We start from the raw sequence: 26,132 nt of genomic DNA, 5'->3' as shown, positions 1-26,132 counted from the left end.
AGGCAAACACAAACCCCCTCCATCTGTGAGAAGACAGACCTCTTTCCAGCATAAGAAACAACTATATCATCAAATTGCATGAAGCTATTATTGTTTGCCACATTTTCATTGTTCTTTGAAGAAGCCTTTGTCTCCACAGCTCTGATCTGGAATTGATTAGAGAGGAAGAGGTCTCCCCCCCCCAAATATCACTTCTTATCAGTTGCTACTCAAAATAGAAATGTGAACTGACATTCTCAGGTGATGTAGCTTCATTTAATGCTTTCTTCCATGGTAAGCACGGACTTCTTAGGAAGGGAGTGCTTCATCCCATCCCCCCTTGTTTTGTTCACATCCCCAGCTCTCATTGCTCTCCCTCTTCTGCCTGAGAAACCGTTTCATCCAAAGACACCTACTTAGCAGAGGAAAAAACAAACCCAACCAAACCCTTGCTGTCAAGGAGCCGAGCTATACAAGACTCCAGTAATTGCTTTTTGAAAATATAATAGGGACATCAGAGCTTGGCAGCTGTATTAGGTAGAAACCATGTGTTTGGCTGGGGGTGGCAGTGGGTGGCTGGGTGTGTGGGTGTATGTTAAAGTTGCTGGATGAACATGCCAGATTAACCCCTTCTAGTCAGTTGTTTAGCTTTTAAGAGATAGTGTGTCCCAGAGGTTTACAAAGCGTATGTGTGCTATACATATTGGAGATATGTGCACGCTCAAACACCATGATAAGATACACAGGCAGGCACACTCCATTGCAAATCCATACACATAGGCATATTGTAAATACGTGGGCACACGGAACCATAGGGTAGATTTGCATGCACTTATACATAGACACATTGCATGTGTGTATGTGTAGAGAGACCCATATGTGTATATTGTGAACATGTAGGCACATTTCAGATATATATATATATATATACAGAGAGAGAGAGAGAGAGAGAGAGAGAGAGACAGATAGATATGCCTTTATATCATATTATATATATATATATATATATATATATATATTTTTTTCATACACATGGGGCTATTTTCTCTTTCTTTGATCTCTTTTGAACATAGCCTTAGCATTAGGATGTTTGGGTCAAAGGGCCCACACTTTTTAGAAACTTTTTTACGTATGTACAGGCACACTTTTGCAAGTAAATACACATCTGGGCATATTTGTGCATGTTCAAACATATAAGCACCCTTGTGGATAGTTTAAATATATAGGTGCACATAGGTACATTGTAAATATATACCCATGGGGCAGCCAAGTAGTATAACAGTGGTTAGAGTGCTGGGCCTGGGGCAGGAAGACTTTTATTCCTGAGTTCAAATCTGGCCTCAAGACACTCCCTAGCTATATGATTCTGGGCAAGTCACTCAACCTTGTTTACCTCAGTTTCCTCAACTGTAAATTGAGCTGGAGAAGGAAAGGGCAAATTACTCTAGTATCTTTGCCAAGAAAACATCAAATAAGTTCATAAAGAGTTGGATACAATTGAAAACACCTGAAAAACAACAAATATGTGCCTGCTTGTGCAATCAGTTAACGAGCATTTATTAAGTGGTCATTTACCAAGTGTGTTCTGGGCACTGACAATGCAAAGAAAGGCAAAAACAATCCGTGCCCTCAAGGAGCTTTTGGTCTAATAGAGGAGAGAGCATGTAAACAACTATGTGTAAGGGAGATATGATGAGATATTAATGGGATAATCACTGAAGGAAGCAAATAGCATTAAAGTCAGTGGGTACAGGCTTCCTGCAAAAGATGGGATTTTAGCTGCAACTTGAAGGAAGCCAGGGAAACTAGTCACAGACAAAGAGGGAGAGCATTATGGACATGGGAGATAGCTGTTGAAAATACATGGACTAGGGAGATGGTGTTTTGGGCTATGATCAACGAGGAGATCGGTTTCTTTCTTTTTTTAATCTTTCTTTCCCTCCCTTCCTCCCTCCCTTTCTTCTTCCCTTTTTCTTCTTCCCTTTTTCTTTTTGCAAATACATACAAAGATAGTTTCCAACATTCACCTTTACAAAACCTTGTGTTCCAAGTTTTTCTCATCCCCTCCCATATACAGCAAGTAATCTGATATAGGTTAAACATGTGCCATTCTTCTAAATGTATTTCCATATTCATCATGCTGCACAAGAAAAATCAGATCAAAAGGGAAAAGGGAAAAAAAGTAAACAACAATAAAAATAGTGAAAATACTATGTTGTGGTCCACACTCAGTCCCCACAGGCCTCTCTCTGGGCACAGATGGCTCTCTCCATCTCAAGGCCATTGGAACTGGCTTGAATCACCTCGTGGTTGAAAAGAACCACATCAGAATCGATCATTGTATAATCTTGTTACTGTGTATAATGTTTTCTTGGTGCTACTCACTTCACTTTGCACCAGTTTATGCAGTTCTTAAGATCAGTTTCACTGGATCCTAGGTTCCTGGAGATAATGGGGAGTTAATTAAGTGGGGAAGGAGGTGACATGATCACACCTGTGATTAAGGAAGATTGCTCTGTAGCCGAGTGAAGGATGGACTAAGTGGGAAGAGACTTGAGGAAGCAAGACCAGCCAGCATCTAGGATAGTGGCAGTATCAGAGAAGAAAAGGAAGCACATTCAAGACATGATATGAAGGCGAATTTAATGGACCTTGTCAATAGATTAGATATGGGGGTGGGGGTGAAAGAGAAGGAGTCAAGGATGACAACCTGGGAAATTGAGAGGATGGTGGTTTCCCTGACAGTAATAAGGGACGGATATGAGATCATCCATAGGCTCATGGATTCAGAAACTACAAGACCTTCGGATAATGTGGAGTTCAGGCTCCTCCTGTTATGATGAAGGAAATGGAGGCCAGTGAGCTGATCACACCCAGATTCATTGATGACAGGGCTCTTTGTGCACAATGACTAGGAAAAAAAAAAAAAAACCCGAGGTGTAGAGAGCTGAAGGGGCTTAACCATGGTGACACCTAGCTAATAGCATTTACATAATAATTAAAGGTGCTTAAAGAGTCCTTTACTTATATTTTCTCACTTATACTTACAACAAATGTGGGAGAAAGGTGCCATTATTTAGTTGAGGAAACTCAGATTGAGAAAAGTTAAGTGACTTGCCCAAGGCCACTCAACTCTTCAATGTCTTGCAGCAAGACTTGAACTCGGGTTTTCTTGAATCCCATTGTGTCAACTACCTGCCTGTATTACTGTGGTTTTATCCTTACACATAAGACAATAAGAAGATACTAGGGCTGAAAAGGACCTCAGAGTTCATCAAGTCCAACCTCTTCATTTTATAGGTGAGGAAATTGCAACCCAGAGAAGGGAAAGGACTGACTTAAAGTTAACATCGAAAATCCTTGATTTGGTGCTGGAAGGGCCTCAGAAACAAGCCCCTCCATTGTGTACACATGTAGAAGCTGAGTGAGGTTCAGAGACTTTCAGTGACTTGCCAACAGTTACATAGGTGATGTCCAAAGCAGAATCCAGATGAGCATCCCTTTGTAAAAGGGGGAAAAACAATTAAGCCAACTCCCATGCACAGATCACCATGTCTGAAAGCAAATTCAGCAACATTCCCAACCTGTGGCCTTCTTCTTCCTTCCCTGGAAAGGAGGCAAATGTGTTCATTCCTTCTTCTCTTGGGCCAAGATTTGTCATTCTGATAGCATGGCATTCATTTTTGTTCCTACATTTAGTCATATTCACTGTGTATGTTGTTTTCTTGTTTCTGCAGACATCGCCCTCTGTCATTTCATACTCATAGTAGTAAAGACTTAGAAACAAGAAATGTCCCCATTAAGGGAGAGTTCTTAAATAAATCACGGTGCACGAATACAATGGAATATTATTACTCCAAAAAACTTAAATGCATGGAGTTTGGAGAAGCATGAGAAGGAAGACTCAGAAAGAGCCAAAGTAAATGGCAGTTAATATAATAAAGATGACAACTCTCCCAGATAAATTATTTCATGCTGTTATAAGTCACAATTTATTGGTATTTAGATAAATTATAGCATTAGATAAGATGAAGAAGAGCAAAAGGACAGGACTGTCAAAGGAAATTGAAGGAGAAAAAGGAAATGGAAATGGCACTGTTCTTTCAAATTATTTGCAAATCAGTAATCACAAAAACTATTGTACTTGGGTAGGAATTTTTAAGAAGATCAGTAGAGAACAGAAGGGGTAATCATGATCAAGAATCAAATATACACAGTGGATTACCATTTTATTAAGGTAAGGTCACAAAATACTGGGAAATGAAAAGCTATTTGAGAAAACCTAATGATAACATTGGAAAATAATTTGGCAAAAAGAGAAGTAGACACACATCTCATACTCCATAATAAATTCGAAATAGCTCAATGATTTAAATGTTTAAGAAATCATCTTAAAATGACAGGATAATTGAATGTTATACCTTTTAGCTGTGGAAAAGTTACAAAAAACAGACATTAATGATTTAGAGGGAATTATACAGACAAGATAGATGAATTTAGTTGTATAAAGTTAAGCTTCTATATAAGAAAAAGAAATACATCCAGAGTGAAAAGGAAAGAACTGGGGTAAGAAAAAAAACTCCCAAGAAACTATTTTAATGACCTAGAAAAATAATAACAAAATTCATCTGGAAGAACAAAAGGTCAAGAATTTCAAGGGAACTAATGAAAAAAAATCAAATGAAGGTGGCCTAGCTGTACCTGATCTAAAACTATATTATAAAGAAGCAGACACCAAAACCATTTGGTATTGACTAAGAAATAGACTAGTTGATCAGTGGAATAGATTAGGGTCATAGGACAAAATAGTCAATAACTTTAATAATCTAGTGTTTGACAAATCCTAAGACCCCAGCTTTTGGGATAAGAATTCACTGCTTGACAAAAATTGTTGGAAAAATTGGAAATTAGTATAGCAGAAACTAGGCATTGACCCATACTTAACACCGTATACCAAGATAAGGTCAAAATGGGTTCATGATCTAGGCATAAAGAATGAGATTATAAATAAATTAGAAGAACATAGGATAGTTTACTTCTCAGACCTGTGGAGGAGGAAGAAATTTGTGACCAAAGAAGAACTAGAAATCATTGTTGATCACAAAATAGAAAATTTTGATTATATCAAATTGAAAAGCTTTTGTACAAACAAAACTAAGCAGACAAGATTAGAAGGGATACAATAAACTGGGAAAACATTTTTACAGCTAAAGGTTCTGATAAAGGCCTCATTTCCAAAATATATAGAGAATTGACTCTAATTTATAAGAAATCAAATGGTCAAAGGATATGAACAATTTTCAGATGAAGAAATGGAAACTATTTCTAGCCATATGAAAAGATGCTCCAAGTCATTATTAATCAGAGAAATGCAAATTAAGACAACTCTGAGATACCACTCCACACCTGTCAGATTGGCTAGGATGACAGGAAAAGATAATGCTGAATGTTGGAAGGGATGTGGGAAAACTGGGACACTCATACATTGTTGTGGATTTGTGAATACATCCAGCCATTCCGGAGAGCAATTTGGAACTATGCTCAAAAAGTTATCAAAATGTACATACTCTTTGATCCAGCAGTGTTACCTAGCTGACCCTATGTATTATAGCCTTAAGAAGCTATAAGAAGTTTTTATAGCTATATATATAATATAGAGCAGAATGCTATATGTATAGTAGGTACTTCCTAATGTTAATTGAATTGACATAAGAACCAACCCTTACTTGACCAAGAATACAACCTGTGGTTGTGTGGCCTTTACTTGAAAACTTCAGGTCAAGAGAAAACCACTGAAGCCTATCTACTTTCAAAGAACTCTAACAAGATTTTCCTTATATTAAATTCCTTTGCAACTTTCCCCTATAGTTTAATCCATGTATCTTCCTGTAATTTGGTATACTCCTTATTGCAGTATAATCCCTCTTCTACATGATAGCTTTTCAGATGTTTGAAGACTGTTATTATTCTCCTTCCCTGTTTATCATCTATTCTCTTTTTAAAATTTTTATTTATTTTTTAAAGCTTTTTATTTTCAAAACATATGCATCATTTGCAACATTCAACGTTGCAAAATCTCTGTTCCAAATTTTCCCCTCCCTTCTCTCCACCCCTTCCCCTAGGTGGCAAGTAATCCAATGTGTTAAACATGTGCAATTCTTCTACACATATTTCCACAATTATCTTGCTGTACAAGAAAAATCAGATCTAAAAGGAAGACAATGAGAAAGAAAACAAAATGTAAGCAAACAACAACAAAAAGTGAAAATGCTGTATTGTGATCCATTCTCAGTCCCACAGTCCTCTCTCTGGGTGTAGATGGCTGTCTTCATCACAAGACCATTGGAACTGGTCTGAATCAGTTCTTTGTTGAAAAAAGCCATGTCTATCAGAATTGATCACTGTATAATCTTGTTGTTGCTGTGTATAGTGTTCCCTTTGTTTTACTCACTTCACTTAGCATCAGGTTATGTGAGTCTTTCCAGGCCTCTCTGAAATCATCCTGCTGATCGTTCTTATAGAATAATGTTCACTAACATTCATGCCATAACTTATTCATCCATTCTCCCACTACCCATCAACTCTTCTCTCAGTTAAGTCACTCACAAGCTCATTAAACAGATCATTTTTGTTGATCAAAAGATTGACTAGATCTTTCAACAGATCAAGGCCCCTTAAAATCCTGTTTGGTTTGAAAGATTATTATTCTGTAAATTGAAGGGTTATCCTATCAATTGGGAATGGTGGAACAAGCTGTAATAAATGATTGTAATGAAATACTGTTGTGCCGTAAGAAATGGTGAGCAAGATGATTTCAGAAAAACTTGGAAGGGCTTAAATGAATTGATGCACAATGAAATAAACAGAACCAGGAGAACAATATACACAGTAACAGCAATACAGTATGATGATAAATAGGAATGATTTAGCTGTTCTCAACTATGCAATGATCCAAGACAATTCTGAAGGACTTAGGATGAAAAATGCTACCCACTTCCAATGATAGAACCGATGGAGTCTGAATACAGGTAGAGGCATACTGTTTTTCACTTTCTTTTATCTTTTCAATGTTTCTTTTTTTGGTCTGTGTTTTCTTTCACAACACAACTACCATAGAAATGTTTTACATTATTACACATATATAACCTATGTCGAATTGCTTACCATCTCCAGGAGGGAAGAGGGGAAGAAGAAAGAGAGGGAATTGTGGAACTTGGAATTTTAAAAAGTGAATGCTAAAAATTAATTTTACATGTAATCAGGAAAAAATAAAATATTCTTTAAAAAGACTTTGGGCTTCTGATCATTGTAGTAATGATATCCAGAAAATTAAAGATGAACTACACCCCTCACCTCTTGCCAGAGAGGTGATAAATTTAAAATGCAGAGAGTAATATACGTTTTTGATCATAGTGTGAGAATTTGTTTTGTTGGACTCTGCATGTTCATAATGTGTGCCGGACCATCTGTGCACATTATTCTAGACTGCCAGGGCCATACATACCAGTCTTCAGAAATCCCTGGTTACACACAAAGACTAGCTGATCTTGAGGTGCAAAACGGCCTTTCTTTATTGGTAATTTCAGCAGGGGTTAGCAGGAAGCAGGAGAATGAGAGAGCAAGAGAGTGCAAAAGCAAGAGTGTGTATGTATGCCTACATCTCTCTCTGAGTTTGACTCAAAGCTGGCTATTTATACTTACTCTCCCCGATATTACCCCGTGCCCAGCTCACTCAGCACTGCGTGTAGGTGGATCCACAGAAGGGAGACACCTGGAGTTAGTGCCACATCCTAGGTGGAGATCTAGCAAGAGGATACACCCCTCTCCTTCTCAAGGAACCTTTAACACCTGCAAGACACAACCTCCTGCCTCTGAGGCCTCTTTTTATCTCCTGAGCCCACCCTACCCGCTGACGTGTGCTACATGGCAATTCTCAGAGAGAGAGAAACTTCCCTAACAATAATGAGAGTTTTCTTTTCTTGTTCATTGAGGGGTGGGAGTAGGAGGGACATTATAAATGCATATAAAATGAATGAATCTATTTATTCATTTTTAAAGATCCTGGTTGTTTTCCTTTAGCATCCTTGTTAGCCATCCCTCCTAAAATCTCATGTCTAGAACCGCTTCCCAGTCCTTCAGGTGTCTTCTGATGAAGGATGATTTTCCTTTCCTTAGGCCTGAGCACTATGCCTAGTGCACCCTAAACTTGTGCACTAAAGTTGTATTAGTTTTCTTGGTTTTTTGAGGCAGTTGGGGTTAAGTGACTTGCCCAGGGTCACACAGCTAGGAAATGTTAAGTGTCTGAGGCCAAATTTGAACTCAGGCCCTCCTGACTTAAGGGCTGTTGCTCTATCCACTGCACCAACTAGCTCCCCCAAGTTGTATTAGTTTTCACAGGTACTCTTATCACATCATTGACTCATTCAGCTTACTTAAATAAAGTAAACTTTACTTTACTTTAAACCCCTCTAAAACCCTAAGTAATGGCTACTGCTGCATGATATTTTGGATGTTTTTGCAAATAAAAGAAAATGTATCAATTGTTTAATATTGATATTACTTCTTAGCATGGGCTGCACTGCAGGAAGTATTGGCAAAATAAGCCCAGTTTTCCTGTTACATCAATGCATTAACTTCTAAACATATTAGATCTCTCACTTACAAAGAACTCCACAAAACCAGATACTCTTGGGGAGGCATATGTCTTCTGACTCTTCCTGTGGTGTCACAACGTAAATGTTCACTCCTCATGGCAAAGAAACTTGAAATGTAGGAGCCACCGCCCTGGACTCATGCTGTTCTTTTCTCATATGGTTAAAGTTGACTATTTCTTAACTCAAAGGTAGAACTTTATAGTTAATCTCTATTTGATGGCATCCTATATTTTACCCATCAATTTTCACTTGTTGAAATTTTTGTAGCCTGACTCTCTTCCACCATGTTAGCTATCCCTCCTAGCTTTTGCATCATCTATAAATTGGATACCATTTCATCTGTGTCTCCATCAGAATCATTGATAAAAATGATTTAAAGTCTCTGGGACAAGAAATCTCTTTCTAAGTTGAAGAAGTCATTACTGACTGCTGTTTGCGACTGGCCAATCAATTAATCAGTAAACATTTATTAAGTTCGTACTTTGTGCTAAGACTGCTAAATACTAGGGATACAAAAGAGGCAAAAGGTAGCCCTTGCACTCAAAGAGCTTATAATTTAATGGGGAAGAAAATACACAAGCAAATATGTATAATCAAGCTATGTACAGGATAAATAGGAAATAATTGACAGAGAAGAAAGGGGCAGAAGGCACCTGAATGATAGGAGATGAGGAAGAGAAAAGCAGCAGGAGCTCACAGCTGAAGAGCTTTCATTTTATCAGTAAAATATGAGGCAAGATTCTCAACTGAGGGAATTGGAGAATGGGGAGCCATGGAAAGTTTAAGGAGGAATGAAAAGGTTTGAAAGAACGACTCTAATGGTTGGGAGCATGCGTTGATAAAGGAGGTATAATTGTCTAGTGGCAGTGAAGGCCCAGTTATGGTTGTATAACATAAATTGGTAGTGGACCCAGTCAGAATGATTGTGTGATTTTCTGTATGTTCATTCAGTAGCATATATGTAAGAGTGAAGGTGATGAGAGTGATTCCAAGGCTGAGACTTAGCTGAGCATAAGCAGCACAATAAGAGGTCTGGGGATTTAAGAGAGGAGGACACTATAGAACTGAATTGGTTCACTAAGGGGTCAAGGGAAAGAGGAGAGAGTGGTTAGTGCAGGGGAGATGGCCTTGGAGAGAATTAAGTGGTCAAGCGATTGTAGGTGGGTGTAAGCAAAGAGTAGAGTTATTTAAGGGAGGGCAGAAGGAGAGGTAAAAAGCTGATAGATTTAGATTGGATAAGGGAATTTCAGAATTCGTTTTTTTTATTGAAGTTTTTAATTTTCAAAACATATGCGTGGATAATTCCCCATCATTGACCCCTGTAAAATCCTGAATTCCAAATTTCCCCCTTCCTCCCACCCCCTCTCATCTGGGTGGCAAGCAACCCAATATATGTTAAACATGTTAAAATATATGTTAAATCCAATATATGTGTACATATTTATACAATTATCTTGCTGCACAAGAAAAATCAAATCAAAGAGGGAAAAAAGTTAGAAAGAAAAATGCAAACAACAACAAAGAGTGAAAGTGCTATGTTGTGGGAATTACACAGTCTCCTCTCTGGGTATAGATGTCTCTCTTCATCACTGAACAATTGGAACTGGTTTGAATCATCTCATTGTTGAAGAGAGCCATGTCCATCAGAATTGATCATTGTATAACTTTCTTGTTGCCATGTACAATGATCTTCTGGTCCTACTCATTTCACTCAGCATCAGTTCGTGTAAGTCTCTCCAGGCCTCTTTGAAATCATCCTGTTGGTCATTTCTTATAGTTCTCTATAAGAACATATTCTTATGGAATAGAACATATATTCCATAACAGTCATATACCATATTTATTTAGCCATTCCCCAACTGATGGGCATCTACTCAGTTTCCAGTTTCTTGCCACTACAAAAAGGGCTGCCACAAACATTTTTTATTATAGCTTTTTATATACAAAACATCTGCATGGGTAATTTTTCGACACGGGCCCTTGCACAACCTTCTGTTCCAACTTTTCCCCTCCTTCCCTTCACCCCCTCCTCTAGATGGCAGATAGTCCCATACATGTTATATATGGTAAAGTATATGTTAAATCCAATATATGTGTACATATTTATACAGTTATCTTGTTGTACAAGAAAGATTGGATTTTGAAAGAAGATAAAAATAACCTGAGAAGAAAAAACAAACATGCAAGCAAACAATAACAGAAAGAGTGGAGATGTTATGTTGTGGTCCACACTCATTTCCCAGCATTCTTTCTCTGTGTGTAGCTGGTTCTGTTGATTACAGATCAATTGGAACGGATTTGGATCCTCTCATTGTTGAAGAGAGTCATGTCTATCAGAATTAATCATCATGTAGTATTGTTGTTGAAGTGTATAATGATCTCCTGATTTTGATCATTTTACTTAGCGTCAGTTCGTGTAAATCTCTCCAAGCCTCTTTGTATTCATCCTGCTGGTCATTTCTTTTTTTTTCTTTATAATTTTTTTATTACAGCTTTTTATTTACAAGATATATGCATGGGCAATTTTTCAGCATTGACAATTGCCAAACCTTTTGTTCCCCTTTTTCCCCTCCTTCTCCCCCCTCTCCCCCAGATGGCAGGTTGACCAATACATGTTAAATATGTTAAAAGTATAAATTAAATACAATATACGTATACACGTCCAAGCAGTTGTTTTGCTGCACAAAAAGAATCAGACTTTGAAATAGTGTACAATTACCCTGTAAAGAAAATCAAAAATGCAGGCAGACAAAAATAGAGGGATTGGGAATTCTATGTAATGGTTCATAGTCATCTCCCAGAGTTCTTTCGCTGGGTGTAGCTGGTTCAATTCATTACTGCTCTATTGGTACTGATTTGGTTCATCTCATTGTTGAAGAGGGCCACATCCATCAGAATGATCATCATGTAGTATTGTTGTTGAAGTATATAATCTGCTAGTCATTTCTTACAGAACAATAATATTCCTTAACATTCATATACCACCATTTATTCAGCCATTCTCCAATTGATGGGCATCAACTCAGTTTCCAGTTTCTGGCCACTACAAAAAGGGCTACCACAAACATTTTTGCACATGTGGCTCCCTTTCCCTTTTTTAATATCTCTTTGGGATTATAAGCCTAGTAGTAACACTGCTGGATCAAAAGGTATGCACAGTTTGATAACTTTTTGAATATAGTTCCAAATTGCTCTCCAGAATGGTTGGATACGTTCACAACTCCACCAATAATACATCAGTGTCCCAGTTTTCCCACATGCCCTCCAACATTCGTCATTATCTTTTCCTGTTATCTTAGCCAATCTGACAGGTGTGTAGTGGTATCTCAGAGTTGTCTTAATTTGCATTTCTCTGATCAACAATGATTTGGAACACCCTTTCATATGACTAGAAATAGTTTCAATTTCTTCATCCGAAAATTATCTGTTTATATCCTTTGACCATTTATCAATTGGCGAATGACTTGATTTCTCATAAATTAGAGTCAGTTCTCTATATATTTTGGAAATGAGGCCTTTATCAGAACCTTTAGCTATAAAAATGTTTTCCTAGTTTATTGCTTCCCTTCTAATCTTGTCCGCATTAGTTTTATTTGTACAAAAGCTTTTTAACTTGATATGATCAAAAATTTCTATTTTGTGATCAACGATGATTTCTAGTTCTTTGGTCACAAATTCTTTCCTTCTCCACAGGTCTGAGAGGTAAACTATCCTATGTTCTTCTAATTTATTTATAATCTCATTCTTTATGCCTAGATCATGAACCCATTTTGACCATATCTTGGTGTACGGTGTTAAGTATGGATCAATGCCTAGTTACTGCCATACTAATTTCCAGTTTTTCCAACAATTTTTGTCAAGCAGTGAATTCTTATCCCAAAAGTTGGGGTCTTTGGATTTGAAGACCCCAAACACTAGATTATTAAAGTTATTGACTATTTTGTCCTGTGAACCTAACCTATTCCACTGATCAACTAGTCTATTTCTTAGCCAATACCAAATGGTTTTGGTGTCTGCTTCTTTATAATATAGTTTTAGATCAGGGACAGCTAGGTCACCTTCATTTGATTTTTTTTCATTAGTTCCCTTGAAATTCTTGACCTTTTGTTCTTCCAGATGAATTTTGTTATTATTTTTCTAGGTCATTAAAATAGTTTCTTGGGAGTCTGGTATAACACTAAATAAATAGATCAGTTTAGGGAGTATTGTCATCTTTATTATATTCACTCGACCTATCCAAGAGCACTTAATATTTTTCCAATTGTTTAGATCTGACTTTATTTGTGTGGAAAGTGTTTTGTAGTTTTGCTCATATAGTTCTTGACCTTCCCTTGCCACAAACATTTTTGTATGTGTGGGTCCTTTCCCCTCCTTTAAGATCTCTTTGGGATATAAGCCCAGTAGAAACACTGCTGGATCAAAGCATATGCATGGTTTTATGGCCCTTTGGCCATAGTTCCAAATTGCTCTCCAGAATGGTTGTATCAGTTCACAATTCCAGCAACGATGTGTCAGTATCCCAGTTTTCCCACATCCCCTTCAACATTCATCATGATCTCTTCCTGTCATTTTAGCCAGTCTGAGAGGTGTGTAGTGGTACCTCAGAGTTGTCTTAATTTGCATTTCTCTGATCAATAGTGATTTAGAGCCCTTTTTCATATAGAGTAGAAATTGCTTCAATTTCTTTTTCTGAAAATTATCTATTCATATTCTTTTCCATTGGAGAATGGCTTAAATTCTTTTTTTTCCAATTCAATTCATCAGTGATTTATTAAATACCAATTATGTTCTTAGTGTTAGGATCAAAAATGAAACCATTTCTCTTTCAAGAAATTTAATAAGTATATAGATAATTTTTAAACATGTTAAAATATGTTAAATCCAATATATGTAAACATATTTATATAATTCTCTTGCTGCACAAAAAAAATCAGATCAAAAAAAGAAAGCAAATGAGTAAGAAAATAAAATGCAAATGAACAACAACAAAAAGAGTGAGAATGCTATGTTATGATCCACATTCAGTTCCTACAATCCTCTCTCTGGGTATATGTAGATGGCTTTCTCCATCACAAGATCATTGAAACTGGCATCAATTTTATTGTTGGAAAGAGTCACATTCATCAGAATTGATCATCGTATAATATTGATGTTATGTACAATGATCTCCTGGTTCTGCTCATTTCATTTAGCATCAGTTCATGTAAATATCTCCAGGCGTCTCTAAAATCATCTTCCTGATCATTTGTTATAGAATTCATATACCACAACTTATTCAGCCATTCTCCAATTGATGGGTATCCACTTAGTTTCCAGTTTCTTGCCACTATGAAAAGGGCTGCCACAAACATTTTTGCACACGTGGGTCCCTTTCCTTCCTTTAAAATCTCTTTGGGATATAGGCGCAATAGAAACACTGCTGGATCAAAGGGTATGCATAGTTTGATACCTTTTTGAACATAGTTCCAAATTGCTCTCCATTATGGCTGTAATCCATTCACAATTCCACCAACAATATATTAGTGTTCCAGTTTTCCCACATCCCCTCCAACATTCGTCATTATCTTTTCCTGTCATGTTAGCCAATCTGAGAGGTGTGTAGTGGTATCTCAGAGTTGTCTTAATTTGCATTTCTCTGATTAGAAATAATTTTAATTTCTCCATCTGAAAATTGTCCATATTCTTTGGCCATTTATCAGTTGGAAAATGACTTGAATTTTTATAAATTTTGAGTCAATTCTCTATATATTTTAGAAATGAGTCCTTTATCAGAATTCTTAAATGTAAAAATGATTTCCTAATTTATTGCTTCCCTTCTGATCTTGTCCGCGTTAGTTTTGCTTGTACAAAATTTTTTTTAACTTAATATAATTAAAATTATCTGCCTAGTGTTCAATTATGAGTTCCCATTCTTCTTTGGACACAAATTCCTTCCTTCTCTATAGATCTGAGAGATAAACTATCCTATGTTCCTGTAATTTGCTTATAACATCACTCTTTATGTCTAAATCATGAACCCATTTAGATCTTATCTTGGTATGTGGTGTTAGGTGTGGGTCGAACCCTAATTTCTTCCATACTAGTTTCCAATTTTCCAAGAAGTTTTTGTCAAATAATGAGTTCTTATCCCAAAAGCTGGGATTTTGGGGTTTGTCAAACACTAGATTGCTATAGTTATTGCCTATTTTCCTGTGAACCTAAGGAGAGGAAAATTGTGATCCAGATACTAAATTCCTTGAGGAAGAAAGGGGAATGACCTAGGATTCTGTAGACAATAACTACCAAGATTTTGATTGGGTAATAGATATGAATGGCCTGAACCTCAAAGAAAGAGGGGTTGGGGGGAAATCTGGAAGTGGCAATGGGGAACAAAGAGTATTCCAACTCCCCCACCTCAACCAGTGAGCAGAGGGGAATAAATCAAAGTGCAGCCAGTACTAGAGAGTATATTGCCTTGTTAGCAATGGAGAGCCAGGTTTCAGTAAGAGTTAACAGATGGAAGAAGAGGGGGAGGAAAAAGATTGAGACAAAGGGAAATTTATGGCTTATGGAACAGGCATTCCAGAGGGTCCAGTAGAAGGGCTAACTTTGGAATATAAGGGTTGAGGAGAGGAAGGAAGAATTGGCAATGGAGAGGGTAGAAAATGGATTTTGATTGATGGTCTAGAGAAGTTCAGAGTCACTGAATGTAAAGATGTGATCAGGCGTGAGAATGTTTATCACCAGTGGAAGGAGATACTCCTCTCCCCAAGAAAGGACTAGAGGCAATTGCCCAATGAAATGGGCAACCCCACTTGACAACTTTTATTCCTTCCAAAGGTTGGCAATTCTGAATGCACTTAAATTATCCAGTCAATATCTCTCCTTACCTACAAGGATAGCATGAAAAAAACTATTGGCTCCTCCATTGGAATATATGCTCCTTGCAGGGAGGAACTATTTCAATTTTGCCTCGGAACCCCAAATGCTTTTCTCAGTGCCTGGCAACTAGTCAGTACTTGTTAACTGCTTATTGATCGAGCAATCGGCAATACATTGCTCAAGTCTATAGCTACTGTATTCCCCAGACTTACCAGTCTCAAAAAAGGAATCTCTTTTCCTTGTTGAAACCATGCCGTAGATTATATTGTCAAATATGGGATTTGAGCCCAGGACTTCATGTGAAAATCAAAACATCCATTTTAGGAAAGATTTCGTACTCCTTTAAGTTTGGCAACCTTAGAATACTCAGCCATCATGTCACAAATATCACCACCTCATCAAAAATGCCTTCTCCATGGGTGGGGGAGTACAAATAGAGCATAGTTTCACTATATTGTGAGAATCATTTATAAATAAAGAAGGATTTTAGGTGCACGGATTTGGGAGAGGTGGCCAGGCCTGTGATTTCATGGTAGGGAAGCACCCAGCAAGGAAACCTTTCCAAGGGCAGATCAGCAGCTGACTGTGGTTTATAATCATAGAGTCAAATAGAGCAGGGCTTTTAAAACTTCCCACTCGCAACCCTTTTTTGCTGGAGAAATTTTTACATGACCCCGGGTATATAGGTATAGAAAACAGGTATATAAATCGTTTACTGATAATAAATAAATAATTTTGAGCCCCCGCAGTCAGTTATGTGATCCCATATGGAGTCATGACCCACAGTTTAAGAAGTTGGAATATGGAACACTGAGAAATTAAGCAGCTTGTGCAGGTTCACCTGGCCAGTGTATTGGACAGCAATGGGATTCAGACCCAGGTCTTCCTGACTACAGTTTTCCTCTCTCCCTCCTTTTTTTCTTCCTTTTTTCTTCTCTTTGTTTCCTTCTTTATTGTCTTAATTTTCATTCTTTTGTCATCTCTTCTTTCTTTCCTTCCTTCTATTTCTTCTTTTTTCAGTCTTCTTTCTTTCCTTCCTTATTCTTTTCATTTTTTCTCTTCTTTTCCTTTCTTTCTTCTATTTCTTCTTTCCTTCTGTTGTCTTCTCTTTCTTTTTTCTTCTCTTCTTTCTTCTCCTTGTTTCCTTCTTTATTGTCCTTCTTTTCATTCTTTTTTCTTCTCTTCTTTCTTTCCTTCCTTCTGTTTCTTCTTTCTTTCCTTCCTTCTGTTTCTTCTTTTTTCAGTCTTCTTTCTTTCCTTCTTTATTCTTTTCATTTTTTCTTTTTTTCTCTTCTTTTCCTTTCTTCTATTTCTTCTTTCCTTCTGTTGTCTTCTCTTTCTTTTTCTTCTCTTCTTTCTTTTCTTCTCTTTCTTTCTTCCTTCATTCCTTTTCTTCCTTCCTTCCTTCCTTCCTTCCTTCTTTCTTTTTTCTCTCTCTTTTTTTAAATTCAGGAATTTGTTCAGTGCCTGTATTAGGCACCAGGTATACTGCAGGACAGATCCAAGACAGTCTGTGTTTACATTCTCCTGTGGGTTAGGAGGTTGAGAGGAAAGGGGGGAGGGGATGCAGACAACATGAACACAGAAAAGTCAGCACATGGGGTATACAAGGTAATGGTTAGGGACCCTAGCACCCGGAAAACTAGGGGAGATGGTCAGAAGGAGGGGGTCTTCCATGGGGCCTTGAAGCTGAGCCAAGACCAGTTTGGTAGCCTGTGCTCCTCTATAAAAGCTTTTCTAATAATCTGGAACTTTCTTTTTTGTAAAGTTTTTTTTTTTATTTGTTTTCTCTTGCTCTCAATTTCATATAAAAATGCCTTTACTTGTCAGCAGAAAATGAAATAGTTTTTTTTTAATTTTTAAAAAAATGAAACAGCTTCAGCCAAGGGTACTGAAAACCATCTTCCAGGACTGTTTCCCTTTTCCACTTCACCCTATGCTTTTCCACATTGTCTGATAGGGGAAGGGGTGACTGTGAGCGGAGGCAGATTTCTAACCTGATGACAGTTCCTCACTCTGGGTGATCCATATGGGAACAAATGTTCGAGTGAGAAGGAGCCTCAAAAGCACTGCAAAGGTTTACAGCGTGCTGGGCACTAAATTGAAGACCATAGGGAACAGAGAGTGTTTTCATTCCTACTGCTGATTGAAGGGAGAGGAGTCAGAAGGGAGAAGCAGATTTGGAAAGTGAAGGTGTTTGAGAATCCGATTAGAGTTTCTGGACCACGACTTAAAATAAAGGTATGATGGGCTTTTGGCCAGGCGGATAGAGTACACTCTGCAAAGGTTTATTAAAAGCTTATTTGCCTGGAGTCTTATGAATCCAAATGAGAGGGTTTTCAACTGAAAGGGAAAGAGGAGGAAGAAAGCTGCCCCCATATACTGGTAATAAAACCTATTTCTACATCTACATATAGATATGTAGAATATGGAAAGTAACCAGGGACAAGTAGAGTTCAAGGTAGGGAAGCACTTTTGACTTGATTTGTCATGGAGACTTGGTGGGACTTATGATTGGGAAATAGGGCTTCCGGAGGGAAGAGGAAGGAGGACTGGACCCATGATTTCATTGGCCTAGGGAAACTCCTGGGTGAGAAAATTCTCTACCAAAGCAATTTGGCACCTTCCCTGTAGCTTGGAGCATGATGAGATGGAATGGCTTGGCCAGGGTCACTTCGTCAGGATGTTTAGGACAGGGGATGTGACTGGCTCTGTCTCTGAAGCTAACTCTGTGTCCATTGGGCCAGGCCAGGCCTCTACAAGGGTATGATTCATTCAAAAGGAGCAGAATGATTAAGGAGAAGAGGACGTGTTAGAAAGAGATAGATTCGTGTGAAGAATCCAGGAAGCCAAGTTGAGGGAGAACAAGATAGAGAGGATTTGGGTGGGCTCCGGAGCAAGGAGGAGAATAGAAGCAAGATCTTTATGGTAGGATTCTATGGACCACTTGAAAAGAAGGCATAATTACACAAGGCATTTAAACTCTGGTATGAAGGCATGATGCACAGTAATGGGGACATATGCTGGAACTCTCTTTCTGTCCAGAGTACAACAGCTGCTCAATTCATGATTTAATGACGGATGCTTTTGTCCTTGAAAGGTAAAAGTGGTGACAAGGAGGAGTGCTCTTTTGGGCTCGACTCAGACCAATATGGAGGGAATGTTTGTTGACGTAGATTTCTACGTAACAGTAACATTAGGGGGCAAAATTTCATGGTAGAAAAGAAAAGGAAAACTAGACATAATTTGTTATGCACCCCAGGTTTTAGCAGAGCAGCTCTTTGGGAAGGATAGAACAAAAATGCTTAAGATGGAGTTGAAACAGGAGTTAAGTGGAAATTATCTTCCTAGGTCCATTGAGGACCTAGTTGCCCTCAATGAGATCAAGTTGCCTGGCTCATTATGTACTGAACCTATACCAGTGCTCCAGGGCAGGAACTCTGGTTTGACTATCTCAGCCCTACAGTGAGTGTCTCTGTAGCCCCCAGCCTCGGTGAAGCTGGAGGTGATCCATGAGGAGTAGTTGGGATGTGAATGTTGGACTGATCCTATCCCACCGAGTCATCCCTTGATCTTTTCCTTCCTCCCTATTCTCTCCTTACTTCAATTTCCCATCTGAATCTGAAGTTACCAGGGAGGCTATTCTGGAGAGCATCACCTCATCCTTGGGGACTTTCAGGACTATCTTTCAGGAGGGAGGAGAATTTCTTCAGGCTCAGAGGGACAGCCATGTCTAACAATTTCCCCTTTTGTGAGTAGATAGCACTTCCTAGGTATGTTATGCCTGTGAAAACTTAGTATGGTTCTATCAGCCAAAAACAAACCAAAAGCAACCCCAGTTCTAAACTGCAAACATCAGAAAACCAATTATAACTAAAGCCCCATTGAAGTTAGAGGTGCCTGCCTCTTATAGAGCTGGCTTGTAGAAGCCATCATATTTCAAGAGGATTCCATCTGTCTCCCATGTACTCAAAGTATCATGCCCTCCCAGCTCTTTCCTCCCACCAGAGATACACTGAGGCAGTCTGGATGCTGGGACTGATAATGACTCTTGCCTGTGCTTTGCACTGCATTAAATCTCTCTCTCTGTCTGGAGGGATTACATTGATTCCTGTAACAGTTACCACCCCTGGTTTTAGAAGTGATGACGGCCATACCTCCTCTCTCCCAATCCCCCTTAAAGAAGTGAGATGAGGGGTTGGAGGAAGAACACTTTCTAAAAAAGATAAAGAAAAGAGACTTCATTCAGTTGGAGCTAGGAAGATTCTTGAGAACCACGAGACGGAATACTTTGCCTTCGTTTCTTCCCCCAACACCTTCACTTCTCCCAATCCTATCACCCTTTCTATTAGGCCTGACTTTGGACCCACTGCTGCTTACCTTTCAGAGCCAGTAGAAAAACTTGGTTCTGCTTGCCTTCTGTGTCATTGATCCCATCGTTTTAATCTCCAGTAATATTATGATTGAGAATGTGTAGTCCCTGATGTAAAAATCCTCTGATACTTAAAGAACTGACATGTGATTGCTGTTACCCTTATTGATCTTTATTTTTTTTAATGTTATGGCTCTTTATTTTTTCTTTTTAAAAAATTAATCTATTTTATTCTGAACTTCAGCATCAAAAGAGTCATTTCCATATTGTGCAGTAGAATACAGATGACTGTGTATGAAACCATAAATTTCCATCTGATTATTCTTACTTTCCTTGTTTTTTGTTCTTACTTTCCTAAATTAACTAGTTAATTTTTATTTTTAAATTTTCAATAATATTTTATTTTCCAAATACATGTAAAGATAGTTTTCAACATTCATTTTTGTAAGACTTTGTGTTCCAAATTTTTCTCCCTCCCTCCCTTACCTCTCCCCTCCCCAAGACAGTAAACAATCTGATATAGGTTAAATATGTGTGATTCTTTTAAACATATTTCCATATTTGTCATGTTGTATGAGAAAAATCAGATCAAAAGGGAAAAAACATGAAAAAGAAAAAAACAAACCAAAAGTGAAAATACTATGTTTCAATCCTTATTCTCTTACTGATCTTTAAAAGATGGAGAGATAGAAGAGAAATGCCATAGAATTAGAGATACATAACTGTCTTTAACTTTCAGAAAAGGGGCCTATAAGCTATGGGTTAGGGAACGTCAGTTTTTGGCAAGATTCCGGAATATCCTATTAATGAGTGGTTGGTGAGCATTTAGAAAAGGAAACTGTGATTGCTAAAAGCCTTCCTAGGTTCATCAAGAGCAGATCATGGCAGACTAAATATCATTTATTTTTTGAGCTGATAGTTCAGGGGAATACTCTAGATAGAGCATTCCTAAATGGTTTCTGGATTTTGGCAAAATGTTTCACAACCTCTTGTTCAGTCCTTATGGATGAGATGGAAAGATGGGAGCCAAGCCATAGTGCAAGCAGGTGTATTCAGAACTGGTTGGATGGCCAGACTCAAGTAATAATCACTGGTCGATGGCTTCTTGGAAGGCAGTCTTTTTTTTTCCCTGAGGCAATTGGGTGCCACAGCTAGGAAGTGTTAAGTGTCTGAGACCAGATTATTTGAACTCAGGTCGTCCTGACTTCAGGGCTGGTGCTCTTTCCACTGTACCACCTGGCTGCTCTGGAAGGCAGTCTTTGATTGAAAACTCAAGTAGTCCATCTTTGGCCATAGATGCTAATGCTCTCCTGGTCTATGTTAAGAATAGCATAATGCCCCCAAATGAGATGTAGTGCTTTCATTATGTTTTCCCTTGGCTAGACTCTATTGGGAGCTACTCTGTTCACGTCTAGATTGTACATTTTAGGAAAGGAATAGAAAAAGTGGAGCATGCTCAGAAAATGGCAGCCAGGACAATATGAGGACTAAAGGCCTCTGAGAAGGGATTTGAGAGGGTTGGAGTAGAGAGAAGAGCTGCTTTGTCTCCAGCAGCTCCCTTCTAGTACTGGAAGGATTGTTGTGTGGGGATAGCTCTAGAGTACAGACTAATAGGAACAATTAGCATCCACTGTAGAGAGGCAAATGGCCACTCAACATCAGGAAAAACTTGCTACCCGTGACAGCTCTCCAGAAGTGGAATGGGCCATCTCTAAAGTCCCTTCTAGTTCTGAGATTCTGGTGGTTGCAGATATTGGTAAGTTCTTAAAATTTGCAAACCACCACTGCAGTTTTTAAGTGCCCAAGTGTCCATTGGTGATTATATTATTCTTTTTTCCACCTTAGCACACATACTTCTTATCCATTATCAATCAACAAGCATTTATTATCTATTATGTTCAAGGCACTAGGTAAGGCTCTGAGGTTACCAAGGGAGAATTGAAACAGGGGTTTCTTTTTCACTTATTTAGTGTTTATTTTCCCCCCCATTAAATTTGAAAACAATTTTAAAAATTTGCTTTTAAAACTTTGATTTCCAGATTCTCTCCCATTCTTCCTCTTCACACACACTCCCATTGAGAAGGCAAGCAATTCGATATAGATTATATGTGTGTAGTCATGCAAGATATTTCCATAAATAATCATGTGAAAGAAAACATAGACCAAAAAAAGGAAGAAAAAGAAAGAATTTTTTAAAAAGCATGCTTCAATCTCTTCAGATATCATCAGTTCTTTCTCTGGGTATAGATAACATTTTTCACATTAAGTCCTTCATAGTTACCTTGGATCTTTGTATTGGGGAGAATAGCTAAGTCTTTCACAGCTGATCATTTTACAATATTACTGTTACACAGTAAGTTTCACTTTGTATCAGCTCACGGAAGTCTTTCCAAGTTTTTCTGAGAACATCCTAATCATCATTTCTTATAGCATAATAATATTCCATTATAATCACAAACCACAATTTCTTCAACCATTCTCCAGTTGATGGGCATCCCCTCAATTTTCTAATTCCTTGACTCCAGAAAAGAGCAGATACACATATTTTTATACATGTAGATCCCTTTCCTTTATATTTTATACCTCTTTGGGTACCATTTGGCCTATTAGTGGTATTGTTAGTTCAAAGGATATGTATGGTTTTTATAACCCTTTGGGCATAGTTCCAAAGTACTCTGTGGAATAGTCGAATCAGTTCACAACTCCACAAACAGTGAATTAATGTCTCAGTTTTCCTATATCCTCTTCAACATTTATTATTCTCCTCTTCTGTCCCATTAATCAATTTAATAGGTATGAGGCAGCACTTCAGAATTGTCTTAATTTACATTTCTCCAATTAATAGTGAGAGCATTTTTCATATGACTGTAGATAACCTCCACTGCTTCATCTAAAAATTGTTCATATCTGTTTATCATTTATCATTTGATAAAAAGTTCTTCTTGTTATAAATTTGACTCAGTTTTCTATCTGTCCTTTATCAGAGAAACTTGCTTCAGAATTTTTTTCACAATTACTATTGCCAACTGTATTGTATTTTACTCTTATTTTTTATTCTCTATCTCCCCTTTCAACCTGTTTCTCATTAATAGTGACTTGCTTCTGATTACCCTCTCCTCCAATCTGTCCTCCTTTCTATCACACACACACACACACACACACACACACCCTTACACACCCTTCTCTTACCACCTTCCCTTCCTACTTTCCTGTAGATAGATTTCTGTACCCAGTTGTGTTTGTTATTTCCTCCAGTTCTGATGAGAGTAAGGTTCACTCACTCTCCCTTACCTTCCCCCTCTTCCCCTCCATTATAAAAGCCTGTGCTTGCCTCTTTTATATGAGATAATTTATCCCATTCTGTACCTCATACCTCTCTCTTTCCCTTTCTTTGAGAACATTCCTTATTCACTCCTTAATTTCTTTTTGTAGATATTATCCCTTCACATTCAACTCACACCTGTGCTCTCTGTTTTATACATACTTCTTCTAACTGCCTTAGTAATGAGAAAGTTCTTAGGAGTTACAAGTATCAATTTCCCACATGGAATGTCAACAGTTTAACCTTTTAAGTCCCTTATAATTTCCCTTTCCTTTTTAAACCCTTTTTATGCTTCTCTTGAGTCTTGTATTTAAAATCATATTTTTCTGGTCAGCTCTGGTCTTTTCATCAGGAATGCTTGAAAGTCTTCGATTTCATTGAATATCTTTTTTTTAACCTGAAGAATTATACTCAATTTTTCTGGGTAAGTGATTCTTGGTTGAAATACTGGCTTCTTTGCCTTTCAGAATGTCATATTCCAAGCCCTCTGATCCTTTCATGTAGAAGCTGCTAAATCTTGTGTTATCCTGACTTTGGCTCCATGATACTTGAATTGTTTGTTTCTGGCTGCATGTGATATTTTCTTCTTGATCTGGGAGCTTTGGGATTTGTCTCTTGATTTTCCTAGGAGTTTTCATTGTAGAATCTGTTTCAGAAGGTGACCAGTGGATTATTTCAGTTTCTCTTTTACCCTCTACTTCTAAAATATTAGGGCAGTTTTCCTTGATAAATTTTTGAAAGATGATATATAGGTTCTTTTTTTTTTTTTTTGATTATGGCTTTCAAGTAGTCTAATAATTTTAAAATTAGCTCTTTTGGATTTATTTTATAGGTAAGTTGTTTTTCCATTGAGATTTCATATTGTCCTTCTCCCCCCCCCCCCATTCTTTTGGTTTTGTTTCATTGTATCTTGATTATAAAGTCATTATCTTCCATTTGGCCAGTTCTAATTTTTAAGGTTTTTTGTACTTCCTTTACTATGTGGCCTAATCTGTTTTTAAGGTGTTACTTTCTTCAGTATTTTTTGTGTCTCCTTTACCACTCTGTTGACTTGTTTTTCATAATTTCCTTGCACCACTTTCATTTCTCTTCTCAGTTTTTTCCTCTACCTCTCTTACTTTATTTTCAAAATCCTCTCTGAGCTCTTCCATGGCCTGAGACCAATTCATATTTTTCTTGGAGGCTTTGGGAATAGCTTTGACTTTGTCATCTTCTTCTGAGTTTGTTTTGATCTTCCTTGTCACCCTAGTAACTTTCTAGGGTCAGATTTTTTCCTGTTGTTTGCTTATTTTCCCAGCCTATTACTTGAATTTTAACCGTTTGTTAAAGTAGGGCTCTGCTTCCAGGGTAGAGGGTTCACTGTCCCAAGTTTCAGGGGGTTTGTGCAGCTGGTTTTAGGATTACTTATAGAAACCTGTAAGTTTTCAGTTCTTCTAAAGTGATATGATCTAAGGAGAGGTGTTTACTGTTCTCCTGGCCCTTGTTCTGGTCTGTGAGTGACCACAAGCATTATTTTCTGCCTCAATACTGTGAGGAAAGTCCCCTTTCAACTGTGGCTTCAATCTCCCATGTGCTAGTGCTCCTCCTCATCCTGGGACTGCTACTCAGGACCGTGACCCCAGATCAGAGTATGGGCAAAGCAACAGACACTCTTGTAACCTCTTTCTTACCAATTGTTTGACCCCCCCCCTTTCCATCTGTGGGTTGAGAATTCCAGAAACTGCTGCCACCACTGCTGATTCAGTGGCTCCCAAGGCCTGCTCCTTGGTTTGCTGGGGTTGGAGCTGTGCTGGCATGGACTTCATTGGCCTGCATTCCACCCGCCACCCCAATGTGACAGACCTTTCCTGCTAACCTTGTAAATTGTCTTTGACTTCTGTGGGCTGGGAAGTCTGGAATCTATCACTGCTGCCACTTACTCAGTCACCCCAAGGCCTGCTCCTGGTTTTCTGGGGCCTGATCTGCTCTAGGACAACCTGTACCTAATTGTGATCCCCTTTCACCGTGGTGCAACAACCTCTTCTTCCTGACCTTGGACTGGAATATTGTTTCACTACATCTTTTTGTGGGTTCTGCCACTCTAGAATGTGTTTAGAATCATTATTTATAGGTATTTGGAGGGATTTGGGGGAGAGCTCAAACAAGTCCCTGCCTTTACTCTGCCATCTTGATTCCACATCCAGGGGTTTATTTTCTAATGAGGCATTAAGATAGATTATTAGCAATGTTAGCTTTGTTTTAAATATTTTACTTTTTCCAACTGCATAGAAAAACAATCTTTAACATTCGTTTTTTAAAAATTTTGAATTCCAAATTCTCTCCCTCCCCCCAAATTAAGAAGGCAAGCAATTTGCTATAGGTTAGACATGTGTAGTCTTGTAAAACATATTTCCACATTAGTCATATTGTGAAAGAAAACACTGACAAAAAGAACCATGAAAAAATATACAGAAAATATGTTCTTCATTCAGATTCATCAATTCTTTCTCTGGAGGTGGGTAAGATTTTTCATTATACGTCCATTGAAATAGTCTTGGATCATTGAATTGCCAAGAATAGCTAAGTCCTTCATCAATGATCACTGTACGATATTTCTGTTATTGTGTTCCATGTTCTCCTGGTTATATTTACATCACTTTGCATCGGTTCAAGTAAGGTTATTTTCGAAAACATAGGACAATACATATTTATGTCCCAATCTCTTTTTTACTCCCTAAAATATACTAATGATGGTAAGTTCTGAATACCAAATTTCTTAGTGGTACAGTGGACTTGATAGGCTTGAAATCCAGAAATTCTGAATTTTATTGTAACTTCAGAATGCTTATTAGCTGTGTGACCCTGGCTAAACTGTTTGCCTCAGTTTCCTCAACTTGTAAAATGGGAACGATAATAGCATCTTGCTCCCAGGTTGATGCGAAGATGAAATGAGATAAAATTGCAT

General features: G+C 37.9%; 1 protein-coding gene across 4 annotated transcripts in view; it reads left to right on the top strand.

The window, feature by feature from the left end:
• TBC1D8B (TBC1 domain family member 8B) overlaps window positions 1–26,132 on the top strand; it is a 119,278-nt gene that overhangs the window by 47,221 nt on the left and 45,925 nt on the right. The gene's annotated exons all lie outside the window — the stretch shown is intronic.

This window comes from Sarcophilus harrisii, chromosome X (genome assembly GCF_902635505.1).
Source record: "Sarcophilus harrisii chromosome X, mSarHar1.11, whole genome shotgun sequence".
In the NCBI taxonomy this organism is placed as follows: domain Eukaryota; kingdom Metazoa; phylum Chordata; class Mammalia; order Dasyuromorphia; family Dasyuridae; genus Sarcophilus; species Sarcophilus harrisii.
Note: the sequence above shows the minus strand (reverse complement) of the source record. Positions and strands in the feature narration are given on the sequence as shown.